Genomic DNA, 18,488 nt, shown 5'->3' with positions numbered 1-18,488 from the left:
AGCAAGAGCTCGTTTGTGCGAGTACTGTATCATAATTAACTTTACAGCTCATTCTGACAAGAATAATGGAAAGAGAACTAACAGAAATGAGAATAATGGTAAGTTTAACAATAAAGTTGGTGAAAAGTTGTCGAAGTTAAGGAATTGTGCTACCCTGGAAGCAAAAGCAACCATGACGGACGTAACAAGGAGGTCATAAAAGCAGACTGGAACAAACAAACAGAGCATTACTCCTCAAGAGAAGTCTCCTGGCACCAAATATAGGGGTTAATATGAGGAAGAAATTTCTGAGAATGTAAGTTTGGAGAACAGCACTGTATCGTACTGAAATATGGACTGTGGAAAAACCGGAAAAGAAGCAGCTCGAAGTATCTAAGATGTGTTGCTGCAGAACAATGTTGAAAATTAGGTGCGCTGATGTGGTAAGAAATGAGCAGGTTCTCCGCAGAATCAGCGAGGAAAGAAACATAGAGAATATCCTGACAAGAAAATGGTACGGAACGATAGGACGTACGCAATCGTAGAAAAATTTTATGGACGAAGTTCCGGAATTTTTTGATGTGAGCCCGGGAGTAACTTCCGTGGTACGAGAGAGAACTGAACAGGTTAAATACTGTAGAGAAAGGCAGAGATTTGAATACGTCCAACAAATAATTGAGTACGTTGGTTGCAAGAGCTGGAAATGATGGATTTGTGGAATTACGGTTATGTCTGTCTGAAACGGAAAAGAGAGGAACATGTATCTACGTTAAGGAAGTTTCTTTGTTTGCCTCTAACAAGGGAACCTCCCCATCGCACCCCACTCAGATTTAGTTATAAGTTGGCACAGTGAATAGGCCTTGGAAAACTGAACACAGATCAATCGAGAAAACAGGAAGAAGTTGTTGGGAACTATGAAAAAAATAAGCAAAATATACAAACTGAATAGTACATGCGCAAGACAGGCAACATCAAGGAGAGTCCGAGCTCAGGAGCGCCGTGGTGTCGTGGTTAGCGTGAGCAGCTGCGGAGCGAAAGGTCCTTTGTTCAAGTCTTCCGTCGAGTGAAAAGTTTACTTTTTTTTATTTCCGCTAAGTTATGATCTGTCCGTTCGTTCATTGACGTCTCTGTTCACTGTAATAAGTTTAGTGTCAGTGTCTTGCGACCGCACCGCAAAACCGTGAGATTAGTAGACGAAAGGACGTGCCTCTCCAATGGGAACCGAAAACATTTGATCGCAAGGTCATAGGTCAACCGATTCCTCCACAGGAAAACACGTCTCATATATTCTATACGACACTGGTGACGGCATGTGCGTCACATGACAGGAATATGTTGTCGACCCACCTAACTTGTACACTTGGCGAATGGGTAAAAAGATTCTTCTATCTTGCCCGATTTACGTTTTCTTGTGGATGTGATAATCACTCCCAAAAAAGTGATGAAAACATAAGAGTTTGTCACATAAGCTGCAACAAATGAATGCAACAGTTTCACAGTCGCACAGTTTTCCCTGTGCTCTGTCGAAACATATGTTTTTAACGTTTTCAAATTTTTCCGTGTGTAGTCCGTCAAATCCTGCATATGTCCAAGCAAATCTGAACATGTCCTGGAATTTTGGAGAGCGAAGTTGATTATGTGTGAGTGCCTGAACTTTGATAATTGGCTGAAAATAAATAATTAAACTTTTCACTCGAGGTACGACGTGACCTAAGGACCTTTCGTTCCGCAGCTGCTCACGCTAACCACGAGAGCACGGCGCTGCTGCGCTCAGGCTATCCTTGATGTTGCCTGTCTTGCGCATGGACTACTCAGTTTGTACATTTTGCTTATTTTTTTCATAGTTCCCAACAACTTCTTCCTGTTTTCTCGATTGATCTGTGTTCAGTTTTCCAAAGCCTATCCACTGTGCAAACTTATAACTAAATCGAAGGGGGGTGCGATGGGGAGGTTCCCTTGTAAGAGGAAGGAAGAGTCCGAGGCGACGCGCTTGTGGAATGAGACTGGACAACCGTAGAAAATATGCAATAGCAAAGTGTACGCGCATCGTTGGAGACGGTTACGGTGCCCGACTGTGGTAATGGCAACAGGTAGGCAAGAGACATCGTTGCAGGAATGGGCAATCTGAAGTCAGGGGGCGGCATGGCGAGCGGGAATAAATCATGGAGCGCAAAGCCGAAGAATGAGACGTGCATAAGTAACCAGTCAAACTTTTGTCCTCAAGTTTCTGGCTTCGACGATTTCTGTGCGTACTGATTCTTCCATAAGATATTTAACGAAAAGATTGTTGTCTAAGTGCTACTTATCAACTTGGGTTGTGAATCTGGATGGTTTACAGTCCTAGGGGACTTGTGATTTCGAGTCGATAAACTTGCTAACATCGAGTATAGATTCAACTGTCAAGAAGTCGTTTTTGAAAGTTTTGTATGGAGTGTAGCCATGTATGAAAGCGAAACATGGACGACAAGCAGTGTAGATGAGAAGAGAATAGAAGATTTTGAAATGTGGTGCTACAGAAGAATGCTGAAGATTAGATGGGTAGGTCACGTAACTAATGAGGAGGTAATGAACAGAACTGGAGAGAAAAATCTTGAAGTCTGGTCCCTTTCATCCCACAAACCAACCAACCAAATATCTTGACTAGAAAAAGGAATCGATTGGTAGGACACATTCTGAGACATCAAGGGATCACAAATTTAGTACTGGAAGGAAGCAGGGAGGGTAGGGGGGCAAAGAGAAGGAAACAGTAAGATTCAGAAGGTTGTAGCTTGCAGTAGCTACTCGGAGATTAAGAGGCTTACACAGGTTAGAGTATCATGGAGAACTGCATCAAACCAGTCTTTGGACTGAAGACCATAACGACAACAACAATGTATGGCGATCATTACAGTTCGTTCTTCAACATTTCTATCATGGGGCAACACAGAAGATGGTTCTGCACTGCCGTGCAGTAAAACCTCAATCTATGGAGCAGTATAGACGTTGCCTTTATCCAGTACTGGTTATTCAAATGGCTGACGATAAAAAGGAAGAGAAGAAGGATATCATTAAATCAGTCGAGGAAGAGATGGTTTTGAAAGAAATAGTTATTCCTTTCTCCTAGTTATAAGAGTTTCCACAAGGACTGAAGCTTCACATACTGCAGTTAGTCTGGCGTGAGATCTTGTACCCCGTATGAAAATAATATGTGTTTTGACGCAATTCGGTCGAGTTCACTGCTCGATCGTGATGTAATTGCTTGTTTCCGACGGGAACTATTAAGCCTAAATCGCAATTTCTTATGTTTTTCCTATTCGAGCGGACCGGTGTCGGCTATCACAGATATTACCTGGCCACCCATTCGCCACTGTGTAGTACCAGATGGCAGCCGTCACCAGCTCACCTGGTTCGTCTTAGGCACCTCGGACATGAGAATCTGCAATGAGCGTAGCCGAAACGGAAGAAGAAATTAAAACGTTTCTCAACAACAGCTGGAGTGCTGTTTCATGTAATCATAGTTTAAATACGATTTACGTCCAAATGAAACTAAATCTCTGAAAGGAAATCCCATGGTTATCACTAGGCAGTGAATCATGTATGTAAATGACTGGCCTCCAGCTATAACTAAAAGACATGTTATAACACCAACTCGCGTTATTATTTTACTAGATATTGACCGTGATCGTGTAACTAATGTGTTGCTTAGGTAGGCCAAAGGTATTTACTTGTCTCTGAAACGCAATACGATCAGTAAACAGCAAAATGTGGATTTTGAGACGCTCACAGAGAGCAGTTGTTAGTTTTTGTGGCTAAAGCAGTAGTAATATGGTCCTCAATCCAAATCAGACATGTATTCTAGCAAACAAAGCAAATCAATTCTTCAAACTGACTGATTGGGCCGTGAGTCGGTCAACACACTGACTGTGCATTCGAACGTCAACGATGATCGTGCCGAACGCTCAGAAACGATACGGTTGTGCGTACGGTACGCGTGTCTCCGAGTCGAATATGCGACCGTAGCGCATTCCAGTGGCAGCTGTTGGTTGTATTTGCTTAGGAAACCACACAATTTGTTTTTGAAATGGACAGTCGTAAAATTCCTAAGTCAGCTGTGTTAAAACGCACATTTCATCCCATAAACGTGTTATAAGGCGGAAAGAAAAGTTCCATGTACAGTCAGCAAGGACATTAGCTCACCAAAATTTCATTACAAGTAGTGAGGTACAAACTCACAACCGTCTATCACATACGATAAACATTATTTCATCATTATCACGTTTTAGTAAAACCCTAACGACATTCCTATTTGAACACTGGTTCTTTCAGTAGCAGAATCTGTAGAACGCGTGAACTACAAGACAAAACATAAATATGTAAACTGAAGGTGGTGTGGGGGACGATGGAAAGGAAAAGGATCGGATTACTGATGTCAGCGCATCGGGACATTACGCAGAATCAGTCTCGACGAGTGAAAATGTCTACCGGAAGGGGATTCGTACCCGCGATCTTTTGCTTTCTAGGCAGATGCGTTAACCACTCCGCCATCCAGACACAGTATTATCTCAACTGAAGGATTATATCGGCACGCCTCATAGCCGACCAAAACTCCCACCGAGCGCCACCTATTCCGGATAGTGCAGGTTTTAACGTACCTGCTTGGTAAGCAGAAGACTTCAGGTTCGAATCCCGCTGATGCCGCGTAACGTCCCAATGCAGCTAACATCAGTAATTCCTTCACTTATTTCCTTTCTCCTTCCCTCTCCACATTCAGTTTACATATAATGTATCACAGTTGCGTATTCTGTCCGAAATACCAGACACCACGCATTCGTATAACTAGACAGGAAAGCGCAAAATATCTTACAGGAAGCAGTGCAAGCTCTCTAGTACACAAAACCATTCGAACGCACACACTCCTGAGAATAAACACAGTTCTTTTCACATGACATGGGATATTACAGAATCTACTGGTATTAGATTAATAAGAAGGAGTTAGAATATATTACAGAACGCGAGGTTTAGTGAAAAAATTTAAGTGTAGTGATACGCATCCCTTTGCAACTCTGTATCTCTGTTCTTTATACTACACTGAACATCCATAACACACGATCTCGTCTCGTACGTTACTATCTTCTCAAGGCTTTAATCTCAGATACGTTGCTAATTGACATTAAATTATAACAATTCGCACCAAGAAAAATATGGTTTTCATGGGTCTTCAACGAGCCTTTTCCTTGAAACGGCATACTTTCATAACACACAAGCTACAATTCGAAAATTACTTCATCACCAATATGCTGTTTTCTGTCATTTAATCACAAAAAATTGTACCAATAGACAACGGGTTCTCGATAGATCAATTTGCTGGTGCTTTGAAATATTGGCTCCAGGCTCTCCATATGCTGCACTGAGAACGTCGACGTTCATAGGTGTGCCGGCGGATTTATGCCTCTTCCAACTGACCGACTGCTGCTTATAAGGCATTACGAGTAACGATCTGTGATCATGTGAGACCTGTGGTCACCATGTCGCCAATCCCTCCAGCTCTTATTTCCAGCAGATGAATCCTTACAATACCGTTGCTTCTTTAACCAAAAATCTAGTCATTTTGCCTCACGGTACTCAGTGGATCCCATGGAAGCCATCCTTATCACAGAAAGAATCTGAGAAGGCGCCTGGAATAGGACCCACGACCTTCCGCACCGGAGACGGTGACGCTGTCCATTCACTTACAGCACCGGGCTAAATCTTCAATGTGTAAGATAAATGTCTTCACCACAGTTTCATGAGGAAACTATTCTGTGGAACCAGTTTTCATTGCTTTGCTTTTTACTAAAGAATGCTACTCAACAAGGAACTGCTACACCACATTAACAATTAGGAAAGTAATCTGAGTGGTTATGACTAAATCAAATTCCAAAGTTAGTCTGGAAATTATCCTGCAGACTTACATTAACTACATAGACATTCCATCAGCAAAAGTACACAAGTATAAACATACTCTTGTTACAAACCGAAACAATAAAATATGAACTAAATTTAAATACTGTCCTAAATTAATCGGATAATACTGTCAGAATCCGGTAGTTTCAAATTAATGACAGTTTTAATAAAATTCAAATTTTATTTGAAAATTATACAGCAGTCTTCTCCATTTTTTTTCTATTATACGCAAAAGAACACACAATAAATGCTCGTCCATCCGTGTTTACAATTCTAACGAAAACAATGCTTTTCCTGAAAGTGACGATGCGAATCCTCAGTGTGTATATCGCTGTTATTCCAGTTCCCATGGAGAACAGCGTTAACGTAACGCATCTTTAACATGCAGACCAACATCCCGCTGAGGCACTAGCAGTTCGGAACTGATATTTTAGGCTCGCGTACTTATCGGGAAGTGCACAATCTGATGGTTAATGACCAAATGGCAATTTGCTCTCAGTTGTCGCCCTATATTCGTTCCGTCCACCTCGTCCATTTGGTTTTACTTCCCTAACATAGTTTTTTCCTGCCAGCTTTTCTTATCCGATCATTACAATTTTATCATTCGACACTATACATGGACCAGTCTTTTCTTTTTTCCTTTCCTATTAACTTTCCCCATTTATGCACGGGGTCGGCACTGTTATATTGGTTTTGGCAATATTAGAACCATTTCGTAGGTGGATGCCCATTATGAAGCCTCCACACCCCACCACCCCATCATCCCCCCCCCCCCCAACTACCCAGAAGCACTTTGTGTATTTCTCTGTGTCTAGTGTTGATCGCATGTTCAAGTATGATAAAGGTTTTTGTTTCTGTAAAGCGTATCTGAGGCGGTAACGTAGGTGTCAGCCCGGTACGTACCTAGTCAGATTTATAAATCCGCCTAAACACCACATCCTGGCTGTCTGTCCCCCCAGCCCTTGTGGTTAATCCTCTAACCGCATTCGACCCAAGGCGGAAGCATTTAGTCCAAGCATTCTGCGACAGTCTGATGTTAAACTTCCAAAAATTACTATCCGAAAACAAAAAATATGAGAGTATAGAAAATCAAATTTTAAATAGTTTCTTTTTTATGAAACTCGATCCAAGATGGCGAAAATGGCCAAAAAATCCGCGAAGTTGGAAGAAACTCTTTTCCTTAAATTAGTAATAAGCTATTGGTCCGACAAAAAATGTTAAATGAGGAAGCTGTAGGGCTTAAAAAGGTGTTTCGATTACTTTTTACAAGTATCGATTGCTTACTTACACATCCGAGATATGTCCAAAAACCATAAAAGATTGGGCTTTCTATAGCTCGTTAGCATTCCCTTTCCAATACTTGATATTTGGTTTAGATAGAGCTCGCGATAAGTGAAAAAGCACTTGTTTCACAAGTTAAAAAATATGAATATAAGAGATATCGATATTTTGGAAAAGAATTGCTTTCGATAATTGGCTAGACCTTTTCAGCGAATGGTTCTACAGTAACGCTTGTCATCTTTGCATAGAGTTGTACTAAATAGTGGGACAAAGCCGATATTGATGCACTTTGGATATCAAATTGACATTCCAATTAAGTAAATTAATATCAAATTGTTATGCTAATTAATTAAATTAATGATGTAACTCCTAATCCTCTTGTTCTGGAAAAAATTCCTCTGGCTCCGAAGTGCGGGAGTTGGGAAGGGTGGGTTGCAATTGACTGAGCACTAGCTCTAGCAAGTCTCGCCAACAATTGCTTGATGGAGATGACATATTTTCGCTATTAGTCTAGTAGGCGAATACCTGCTGGGTAGGACATCTACATTTATACTTGCAAGCCACCCAAGGGTGTGTGGCGGAGGGTACTTTACGTGCCACTGTCATTACCTCCCTTTTGTGTTCCAGTCGCGTATGGTTCGCCGGAAAAACGACTGTCTGAAAGCCTCCGTGCGCGCTCAAATCTATCTAATTTTACATTCGTGGTCTCCTCGGGAGGTATAAGTAGGGGGAAGCAATATATTCGATACCTCATCCAGAAACGCACCCTCTCGAAACCTGACGGGCAAGCTACACCGCGATGCAGAGCGCCTCTCTTGCAGAGTCTGCCACTTGAGTTTGCTAAACATCTCCGTAACGCTATCACGGTTACCAAATAACCCTGTGACGAAACGTGCCGCTCTTCTTTGGATCTTCTCTATCTCCTCTGTCAATCCGATCTGGTACGGATCCCACACTCAAGTATAGGTCGAACGAGTGTTTTGTAAGCCACCTCCTTTGTTGATGGACTACATTTTCTATGGACTCTCCCAATGAATCTCAACCTGGCACCTGCCTTACCAACAATTAATTTTATATGATCATTCCACTTCAAATCGTTCCGCACGCATACTCCCAGATATTTTACAGAAGTAACTGCTACCAGTGTTTGTTCCGCTATCATATAATCATACAATAAAGGATCCTTCTTTCTATGAATTCGCAATACATTACATTTGTCTATGTTAAGGGTCAGTTGCCACTCCTTGCACCAAGTGCCTATCCGCTGCAGATCTTCCTGCATTTCGCTACAATTTTCTAATGCTGCAACGTCTCTGTATACTACAGCATCATCCGCGAAAAGCCGCATGGAACTTCCGACACTATCTACTAGGTCATTTATATATATTGTGAAATGCAATGGTCCCATAACACTCCCCTGTGGCACGCCAGAGGTTACTTTAACGTCTGTAGACGTCTCTCCATTGATAACAACATGCTGTGTTCTGTTTGCTAAAAACTCTTCAATCCAGCCACACAGCTGGTCTGATATTCCGTAGGCTCTTGCTTTGTTTATCAGGCGACAGTGCGGTACTGTATCGAACGCCTTCCGGATGTCAAGTAAAATAGCATCTACCTGGGAGCCTATATCTAATATTTTCTGGGTCTCATGAACAAATAAAGCGAGTTGGGTCTAACACGATCGCTGTTTCCGGAATCCATGTTGATTCCAACAGAGTAGATTCTGGGTTTCCAAAAACGACATGATACTCGAGCAAAAAACATGTTCTAAAATTCTACAACAGTTCGACGTCAGAGATATAGGTCTATAGTTTTGCGCATCTGCTCGACGACCCTTCTTGAAGATATAAGGACGGTAATAATGTTACTGCTACAAGTCCCTGCCCGTATGCACAAGGCTCCTATAGCAACAGCATTGGGAAATGTAACACTCTCATATCTAGTTACAAGTCGCATGTCAAGTCCTATCCAACAGAAATATGGGAAATTCATGGTACAGTATTTTTTATGAGTGTAGTGTTCATAATTGTGCTTCAGCATGGAATCTCAAGATGAAAAATCTGTCCAGTCACTTTCAGTCTAGTCCAGCACCATCTACCGGTTGTATTGTGTACCTGAAGAACCGACTAGACAGAATCTTTCTCTGTGCCAGACCAGTCAGCACAGGCTAAGTCCCAGCTTCCAGTCAGCCCACCACTCATGATCACATCTGCCACGGACAAGTGTCGCTAACTCCTAGAACCCTGTGAGACAAGTTCCTCCCTTTTATGAGGGTTATTTTCGAAGACAGAAAAAAGCGGGGCATCCACACATTGTGACATCCTAAGGTACCGTTATTATCGTGAAAAACTTGTACAACACTATGGCAAGGACTTCATTTCCTATAAGTATTCTCTCACCTGGTAAAAAATATCTGATCGTGTCAGCTTAGTATCTGTTACGTCCTGCATCGCAGGACTAGTATATTCAAGTCATTGCCGGCCGGGGTGGCCGAGCGGTTCTAGGCGCTACAGTCTGGAGCCGCGAGACCGCTTCGGTCGCAGGTTCGAATCCTGCCTCGGGCATGGATGTGTGTAATGTCCTTAGATTAGTTAGGTTTAAGTAGTTCCACGTTCTGGGGGATTGATGACCTCAGAAGTTAAGTCCCACAGTGCTCAGAGGCATTCAAGTCATTTTTGGCTAACCACGGAGTGCTAAAAGCATGCTCTATCTTTGTTACAGGATGCATCTCTCAAGGTAGTCCTCGCCACCTACGGAGACTCTTCAGGTTGCCAAATAGCAGCACAGACGAGTTTTAAATATCAGATTTATACTATATATAACTTTATAAATTCGGCAATGTAGATGATTCTGTTATAATTGCCTTCTCTCTCAGTGCAAATGGGAGGTTGAAATTTCGTTAAAAGCTCTCGCCACGAAGCAAAAAGATCTGATTACCGGTCCAGCTCGCAAATGAAATCTATGGCACTCCCGGCCTTGTTTCCTGATGGCATGTCATTGATGTCGAATTGGTCGACTAACTGATTACGTTTATCATGAGAGTCTCTTTGTATAGTAGGTATCTTTTTTTTCTGCAGTTCGATTAAACTCGACAGTAACAGTTACAGACGCTTTTGGGACGTCTCTGAGGGCTTCCCACAGGCTAGGCAGACAGCTCCTGCGATACCAAAATGGTTGGTAAACGTCGTCACACAGCTGCAGTTATCCAACACCAATTACGTTCTGTCTGCCAGTTACTTTGTTCTGCTGGTGGAAGTTACTCACTTAGAATCTGGTGTACTGCTCCTTAACTAATCCTGCTGAAACCTGTTGCTCTATGGGGACAGTAGTTCGTTTTAATCTCTTCTCCGACCCCACAATGCCTCCGTCCCCATCCCACCACCGCTACCAGGTTCTAAACATTCTGCGTGGTGTCTGTTTGTTCTATATCGTGTCTCCCTACCACTTTCGCGCAACGACGCTCTGAGCGTGTTTTTTAGGGAATTGACTAGTTTGAACCTGGGACCTGTTGCTGGTAAGGAGACGCCAGACCACACATGACATGTAGAATTCAGAAGAGTTCAGTGAGACTAGCGATGATATAACCAAATACTTAATGATTTCAGCGTCATCTCCACTGCACTCCCTGTAAAAGAATCTTAATACTAACTAAATTTAGTGGAAGGGGTTCAAGGCTTTCCTATTTTTAGTTAGCTGGTAAAATAACGTCGAAAAAGCAGTTAAGTTTACCATTGGAAATTTTATTCTACTCACAAAACATTGTTTATAAATTGCACTATTGATAAAAGGAAATGTTTTAATACAGGATGGTAAAAACCGACTGCGTTCAACAAAAATGTGAACGAATTTTCCCTGAATGGGTTTCCAAGTTCTACAATGGATCGAAGGATGACCTATCCCATATCACATCTATAATCTAGGTTTAAATTAAGTTTCACAAAAGAGAAAACTATCAAAATGGTCTACAGTGACCCTCAATTATCTTTAATTACTTATCTAACTTGTCGTAAATTACAGTGGCTGATGTGGCTTCTCAATAACTATATAACAGAAAAATCATCGCATTTCAGATTTTTACTTCAAGTGGCAAATGTGAACACCATGAGCTTTAATTGACGATCGACACTAGTATTACGCAAAAAGGGGATGTAACAGATGAGACTTCTGCAGTTCTGAGTGAAGCTTTATGCGCTGTTATGCGGCATCGCGTGCGATCATTACCTTGTCGGTGTTCGTCAGGGGGCGGCAGACAGCACAGCTCTGCTCACCTCACCGTCTCCGAAGCAACTCTTCTCTAACTTCTCCTTACTACAATTTACCGAAGTTGGTTTTAAATAAACTATCTGGCTGTGTTTTCATATGACCAATCAGGGTCTCAATGTTAACCTTAAGTCCACCTACAAAAATTCTGTCTATCCAATGAGAAACGTTATACTTTTCGTGGTGGGGCAATGTTTTTAAAGTTTGCAACGTAACAGAGACGCGAAAAAGTCTCACGCTAAAACTTGCAGCTGGTGTGGTCCTTTTAGCGTTATTGTAAGATCTATACTGTTCTTCTGGAGGGATCGATCTTTTAACATGGGCTGGGGGGTGGTCCTAACGTAACAGAGACGCGAAAAAGTCTCACGCTAAAACTTGCGGGTGGTGTAGCCCTTTTTGTGTTATCGTAAGATCTATACTGTTCTTCTGGAGGGCCCTAGCTTTTAACATGAGCTGGGGGGTGGTCCTAACGTAACAGAGACGCGAAAAAGTCTCACGCTAAAACTTGCGAGTGGTGTAGCCCTTTTTGTGTTATCGTAAGATCTATACTGTTCTTCTGGAGGGCTCTAGCTTTTAACATTGGCTGGGGGGTGGTCCTGACGCAACAGAGACGCGAAAAAGTCTCACGCTAAAACTTGCGGGTGGTGTCGTCCTAGTGGTTAGCTGGCGACGTAGGTGTCCGTCCGTCCCTTATCGTAGGGCCTTCCAGCTTAACACGGTTCTGCTCTCGGCTTCTGTTCTCGCTTCTCCCCTCGGAACTGCGTCTGTCTCACGGTGGGAAGGTATGACATGCATTTAGGCATTCTTGTGTTAGTCTGTGGTATTCCATTTGCTCACTCGTTACTCGTATTACTTTGGTTAATTTAATGTCACGATTTATTCGGAGCTATGTGACATGCTACTGGATTTGCTTATCATGTCAGGGTTTTCATGGAAGGTATCGGATTTGCCTGACACCTTTCAAGGTCACAGGCAAACAGCTTCCACCACAGTCACTGGGTCACGAACCTCCGCCCACACATCGGAGTTATACCACTCCCAGCCGACAAGCCACTGCTCGCCGTGGCAGACAGCTGTTAATGATTCCAGAGTCGCAAAAGTTGTCCCTGTCCTTCTCAGAACTGGAGGCTTAAATACATCCGGGATAAACACCAAGATGTTGAACAATGTACTTCTCCTCTGCCCACCTGCAAACAGATACATTCTGAGATGTGTTTTCGAAATATTCTTTAACGGCTGACCCGATGAACCACAGCAAAATACCTGTCTGCTGACCATCCCATTCCAAACATGCACGAGAGTGCAGACCTACAACTCGTAGAAGTGCTGCTATTAGCTCCCCCCATATTAGTGGGCAGATTCTTTGAACATTTAGATGGGACTCCCTGTAGGAAGGCGATGTTGTTTTCAAGGAACACTACGGATAATTTTTGGGAACATTTCTCGTGATGAACATCGGTTTTTCTTAGTACTTTAAAATGAACATTAACAGTCTCGACCTCAAGAAAATTTTATTTTGTGGTTATCTGTTTTGGTCAGTTACCGACAGTCTTCAGAACTCATATCAAGATAGTAGGTGGTGACAGAGAACAGAGTAGACGCTACAAACTCCACGCCATCAGTTGACTTTCGTGGAGTTCGCAACACCTGTTCCACTCTCCACCACTGCCTACCATTATGGTATGAAGTCTGAAGATGGTCGGTACCTGCCCGAAACCGGTAACCACAAAAATAAAGGTTTCTTGCGGTCGAGACTGTTTATGTTCATTTCTAGAACACTGTTGAGAAAATTTAGAGAAACAGCATTTAATGCTGACTGCCGAAAGGTATATATTTCACGTAAGGGCAACGAAGATAAGATACGAGAAATTAGCGCTCATACAGAGGCATATAGCTACCCTTTTCCCCCCTCGCTCTAATTGCGAGCGGAATTGGAAAGGAAATGGCTAGTAGTGGTAAAGGTTATCCTTCGCACTCTTCGTAAGATGGCTTACGAGATATGTGTATAGATGCAGATGTACATTTAATCTACCTGTTAAGATGTCAGTCCATCCATTTACTGGCATACAAAACTCGCAGAAGATTGTTCTTCCTTATTCACCGAGAAAACAAAGGACAGATCTGCTACTGATGTCTCTCAGTAAAAACTTTAGTATTTGCCCCTAATTTTCTCATCGCTCTCACTTCACGAAACGTATGTGAGAGGCTGTAATATTTTTGCCCACGACACTTAGAAGAAACGGTCTAGAGCTCACCTCTTAACTCCTCTTTCGTCTGTGTATCGCTTACCTGACGTATTCTCACGAATCTTCCCGTCTTCGATATACAGCTTTTGATTTCACCTGATTTCGCCGAGTAGGAGATGTCCCTCACCAAGTCACAGACCCCTGCTAATTGTCTCGAAATCCCATCATCTTCACTTTCCATGAATCGGAAGGCTGTCTAGTCCTTCACCCAACACCTACAAGGTAGAGCTATATCGAGAAAACTAGCGCACTAAGGACAGGAGGAAATTCACAACCACGCATAGTATATATGGATTGCACAAAGAAATTCAGAAGATAATATCTACAATGCATCGATATCGAATGATTGTCTATAAATACACCCTGTACAAGTCCTAATCTTCTTTATCGTATTCCTATGATTATTGCACTAGAAATACGACAGTATAATGATGTTAGAGTCTTCGTTGAGAGCACTGTGTCTCGTGAGGAATACATCATTTTTTTTTCCAAATGGAGCATACCTCCATTATAAGAATCCACCAGTATCACAGAGCTTCCAATATACTATCCACTGAATGACTCACATTGGTGCAACAGCCTCCACCTCCACGCATAATCCAGAGTTACTGCAGGAGTAGTGGACGGGAGGTGGGGGGTGGGGGAGAGGGGAGGGACGCATTCAGGCCTTAATCACGGCACTGCTCATTTTTTTACACTCGCGAACTGTTCGATAGTGGACTGACCATGATACTGTATTCCGTCTAGAGCAGAGTATATCCACGTGGGTAGTACGCATGTGCATAGTGGCTGTTATTTATTTAGAAGCAAAGCCAGTACGTACACACTTTTTCAACTATCGTACGTCAAGAGCCAAATAACCAGCAAGTACAGGCCAGACAAAATAAGTGTCTATGTTGCCCCACGAAACGTCCAGAGCAGTGTGTGGGGACCCCAATGTGGAACAGAAACACACACATACAGAAAAACAGCGCATTTGATTAAGGTGCTAACAATTGTACTACATTTACAAGCAAATTTAGAATATGTGACATGATCACATGACCAGACATGTCAGCAGCTAGGACCTTAGAGAAGGCTATACATAAAGAGAACTTTGAAAACATGTCACTCTGCAACATAGTGGGCATCTGGGGTTGTTGGGAGACATACTGGTGGGCCGGGCTGATTGGCAGAATACTTGTAACCTGTGCAGAGTGGAGATATTCCCGCATTCCTCTCATGGATGAGCATAGCTGTGCGGTTCAACGTGAGATGTGCAGGAGATTAGGTTAGATCAGCCTAAATATGGAACATACAATTGCGAGCGTGGTATCCATTAAAATTTTTTGTCTCTAGCTGTTATGCAACGTTCTAACAAACTAAATGGAAGCTGGATACTTTCATACCACTGATGAGGACGAACCTGTGTGTTTCCCTTGTGGTGGAGGGTTGAAGTATTGGAATGAAACGAACTACCCATTGCTTGAACTTGCTTTGTGGCATTCCAAGAATTGTTTGTGATTCTTCCTAGGGGTAGTGATTTTTTGGATAATATCCGTCAGAAGAGAGATGCAAAAATTACTGCAGAGGTCGTAGCTAATATTAAACCTCCATCAAATCTTCTGACAGCAGCAACAGAACACCATCTGACTGTGAGAGTATCTGATAATGCTCACCTGTGTAAAATCCGTTTCCAGGAAGCAGTGGGAATACTATTCTTTCCTGCAGATATATTGCTGCTTGCGTTGGATGTAGACCTATCCTTCCCTTGTGTGCTGTGTGTCAGAGACCTGTTTTAATTACAGTGAGAGCATTTTTGACGATGGCAGTAACGTACTTTTTATACTTTGTTAATACACGTTATAATACGTTTTAGTATAATTGATTGACATCTCCATCTTAATGCTCGCACTATCTTAAGCAAAACAATATCACAGATCTACTCTCACTCCATGTGTGTTCACAGCACTTTCTTACTTTAGAAATATGTCCTGTGATGATTCTCGAACTGTTAATTTTATCGTAGCTATATCGAGCACAGTGATCACTGATGCATTAACACTGCTACTGTCGAAGATGGGAAGATGAGAATGCCAAGGCAGAATGTGTCGTACTTAGCCGTCAATTGCTTCTCAATAAATATGTCAGTTTGCCACACCACTTTCGCCAGTCTATCTGAATGAGCTTCATCTTCGTACCTCACTACACAATCTCAATTTCCACTATAATTCTGAGATCATTGTCAGGTGCTATCCCAAGATTAACATGCAAAGAACCATCTGTGGTTAAATTATACGTTCTGGTGAACAGTAGCTTCGATCGACAGCTCAAATCTACTTAGTTACTGTCAACCAATCCTCTGAGCCCACATGTGGCTGATCAACAGATCAAGGGCATTAGGCGAATGCTGCTAGAATTGTGTAGGTTGGCATACTCCATACAAATACGCGACAGAAGAAAAAGATCTCTGAGAAAGACGATGCATTTCATTAGGAAACATGGAGGTGGTTTAGCGTATGTATCAAATTATGTAGGTAATTTTTCACTCGATCACCACCTGAGATTGGGATAGAAGGGTAACCTATAATACCGATGCAATGTATCCTCCACCGTGCAGTGTTCTGCCGCTTGCAGTGTATTTACTGTATTTTAGATACGGGCTGTTTGTAGGTGATGGAGTGTCTGCAAACTGGTGGTGTGAAGACATGTGGTGGAGTTGATAGTTAACCTGAAAGTAGCTATTGCACATTAATAGGATTAGGTCTTCCATACACTCTCATCTGCAGTGTTACCTGGCGCAAAATGCATAGCAGTAAGCATCTGCAGCGAGGTGATGGAGAAGGCATATGACAGATACCTTGGAACAAAAAACTCCAAAAGAATAAGAACGTACATACAGGGCTATTCATAATGATATAGACACTTTCATACGATTGTGAAAAAAATGTTCGCTCTGACGTTAGGTACTGCATGATTATGTGTATGGAAACAGGAAATTTTTGTTGTCGTGTTGTTGTTGTTGTGGTCTTCATTCTAGAGACTGGTTTGATGCAGCTCTCCATGCCACTCTATCCTGTGCAAGCTTCTTCATCTCCCAGTACCTACTGCAACCTACATCCTTCTGAATTTGTTTAGTGTATTCATCTCTTGGTCTCCCTCTGCGGTTTTTACCCTCCACGCCGCCCTCCAATACTAAATTGGTGATCCCTTGATGCCTCAGAGTATGACCTACCAACCGATCCCTTATTCTAGTCAACTTGTGCCATAAATTTCTCTTTGCCGTATTAACAATGTTCAATGTGTGAACCGACACTCAAACGCTACACGTCCAGTCTGTAGGCCAATTAAGCCAATAATAGACCTAATGTGTCTGCATCGATCTCAGTCATGACTGCCCTGATACATCATCGATGTCGTGTTGAGTGGACATAAGACAGTGAACAGTGTCTTTGATGTAGCCCCACAGGTAAAAATAACACGGTGCATTCCTCGAGAAGGTGTGGGTAACGTCAGCAAATGAAGATTGCAAGCCCGTTCACAACTGGTCCATCGCCGTAGCAGCTCAGTAGCCAACAACGCAGGAAAAATGTCGTGGAAGTGCTGTGAAGCGCCATTCTGTTGACAACGAAATTATCGCTGTCCTCTTGCAACTGTGGCACGAACTACACAAACTGCCTTCTCCGTTTGGTCTGAAACCATGTTGCCAGAGGTCACTGTAACAAAACAAACTTCCTGAGTTGCATACAATCGTGTAATATCTTCTCTCAGACCAAGCAGTTCTTTTACAACCACTTAAAATATCCTGTGAATAGCCCTGTACATGGCTGTTGCGGATACGGTAACCTGCCAATGTATATTCATGGGGGCTCGTTAATTTGCCAAAAATAAACATGATCTCCGCAAACGTACGCGTTGGCCTTGAGTTTCCGAGGAAGAGGCGAGCCGCGCTCGTGACGCAGTAAACCAGTTTGCTGGCTTCGGCGTCGACGACCGCGCCGGGCGTGGCTGCTCTCCGTATGTTGACGACCCCAGCCGTGTTGGTGGAGGTCAGGCATCGGCAGTGGGCGCCACCGGCAGCGTGCACTGCGCCGGCATCGAACCACCGGCCACCTACAGCGGCAGATGAACAGCAATGGAATTTTATGGAATTGTTAACCTACACATGGTGCTTGGGAATCCCCGTCACAAACTTCTAGGATTTGTGGAGGGAAGTAAGTACATAATATTTTGAATGGGAAACCACGTCTGGAAACGTACTGTTTCCGTTCTACGAATGTTCGACTTCAGATGTGTATCTCATCCACTTCTATTTGAGGATTTGAATTGCTAGTGACGCAGTACAATCATTAGGTAACAATTAGAAAGGAACATAACGAAACATTTATCACTTGAGACACGGTTTTCACTTAAAATGGTCGAAAATTCGATTTTTATTGCATTTTTTGAAAGGTGTATGTCTTGTAAGTAGGCTGTTTAGGTTTTTATGTTGGTAACGCCATGTAGCGCTCTATATGAAAATCACTGACTGTGCTGTGTGAAGGCTGTGGTTGGTTTGCGTTGTTGGAGTAATATTCGCCATTGTAGTGTTGGGCAGTTGGCTGTTAACAGCGCGTAGCGTTGCGCAGTTGTAGGTGAGCCGCCAGCAGTGGTGGATGTGGCGAGAGAGATGGCGGAGTTTTGAGAGCGGATGATCTGGACGTGTGTCCATCAGAGACAGTAAATTTGTAAGACTGGATGTCATGAACTGCTATATATTATGACCTTTGAACACTATTAAGATAAATACATTGTTTGTTCTCTATCAAAATCTGTCATTTG

The sequence above is a fragment of the Schistocerca piceifrons genome, chromosome 6 (assembly GCF_021461385.2).
Source record: "Schistocerca piceifrons isolate TAMUIC-IGC-003096 chromosome 6, iqSchPice1.1, whole genome shotgun sequence".
Classification (NCBI taxonomy): domain Eukaryota; kingdom Metazoa; phylum Arthropoda; class Insecta; order Orthoptera; family Acrididae; genus Schistocerca; species Schistocerca piceifrons.
This window is presented reverse-complemented; position numbering follows the sequence as displayed.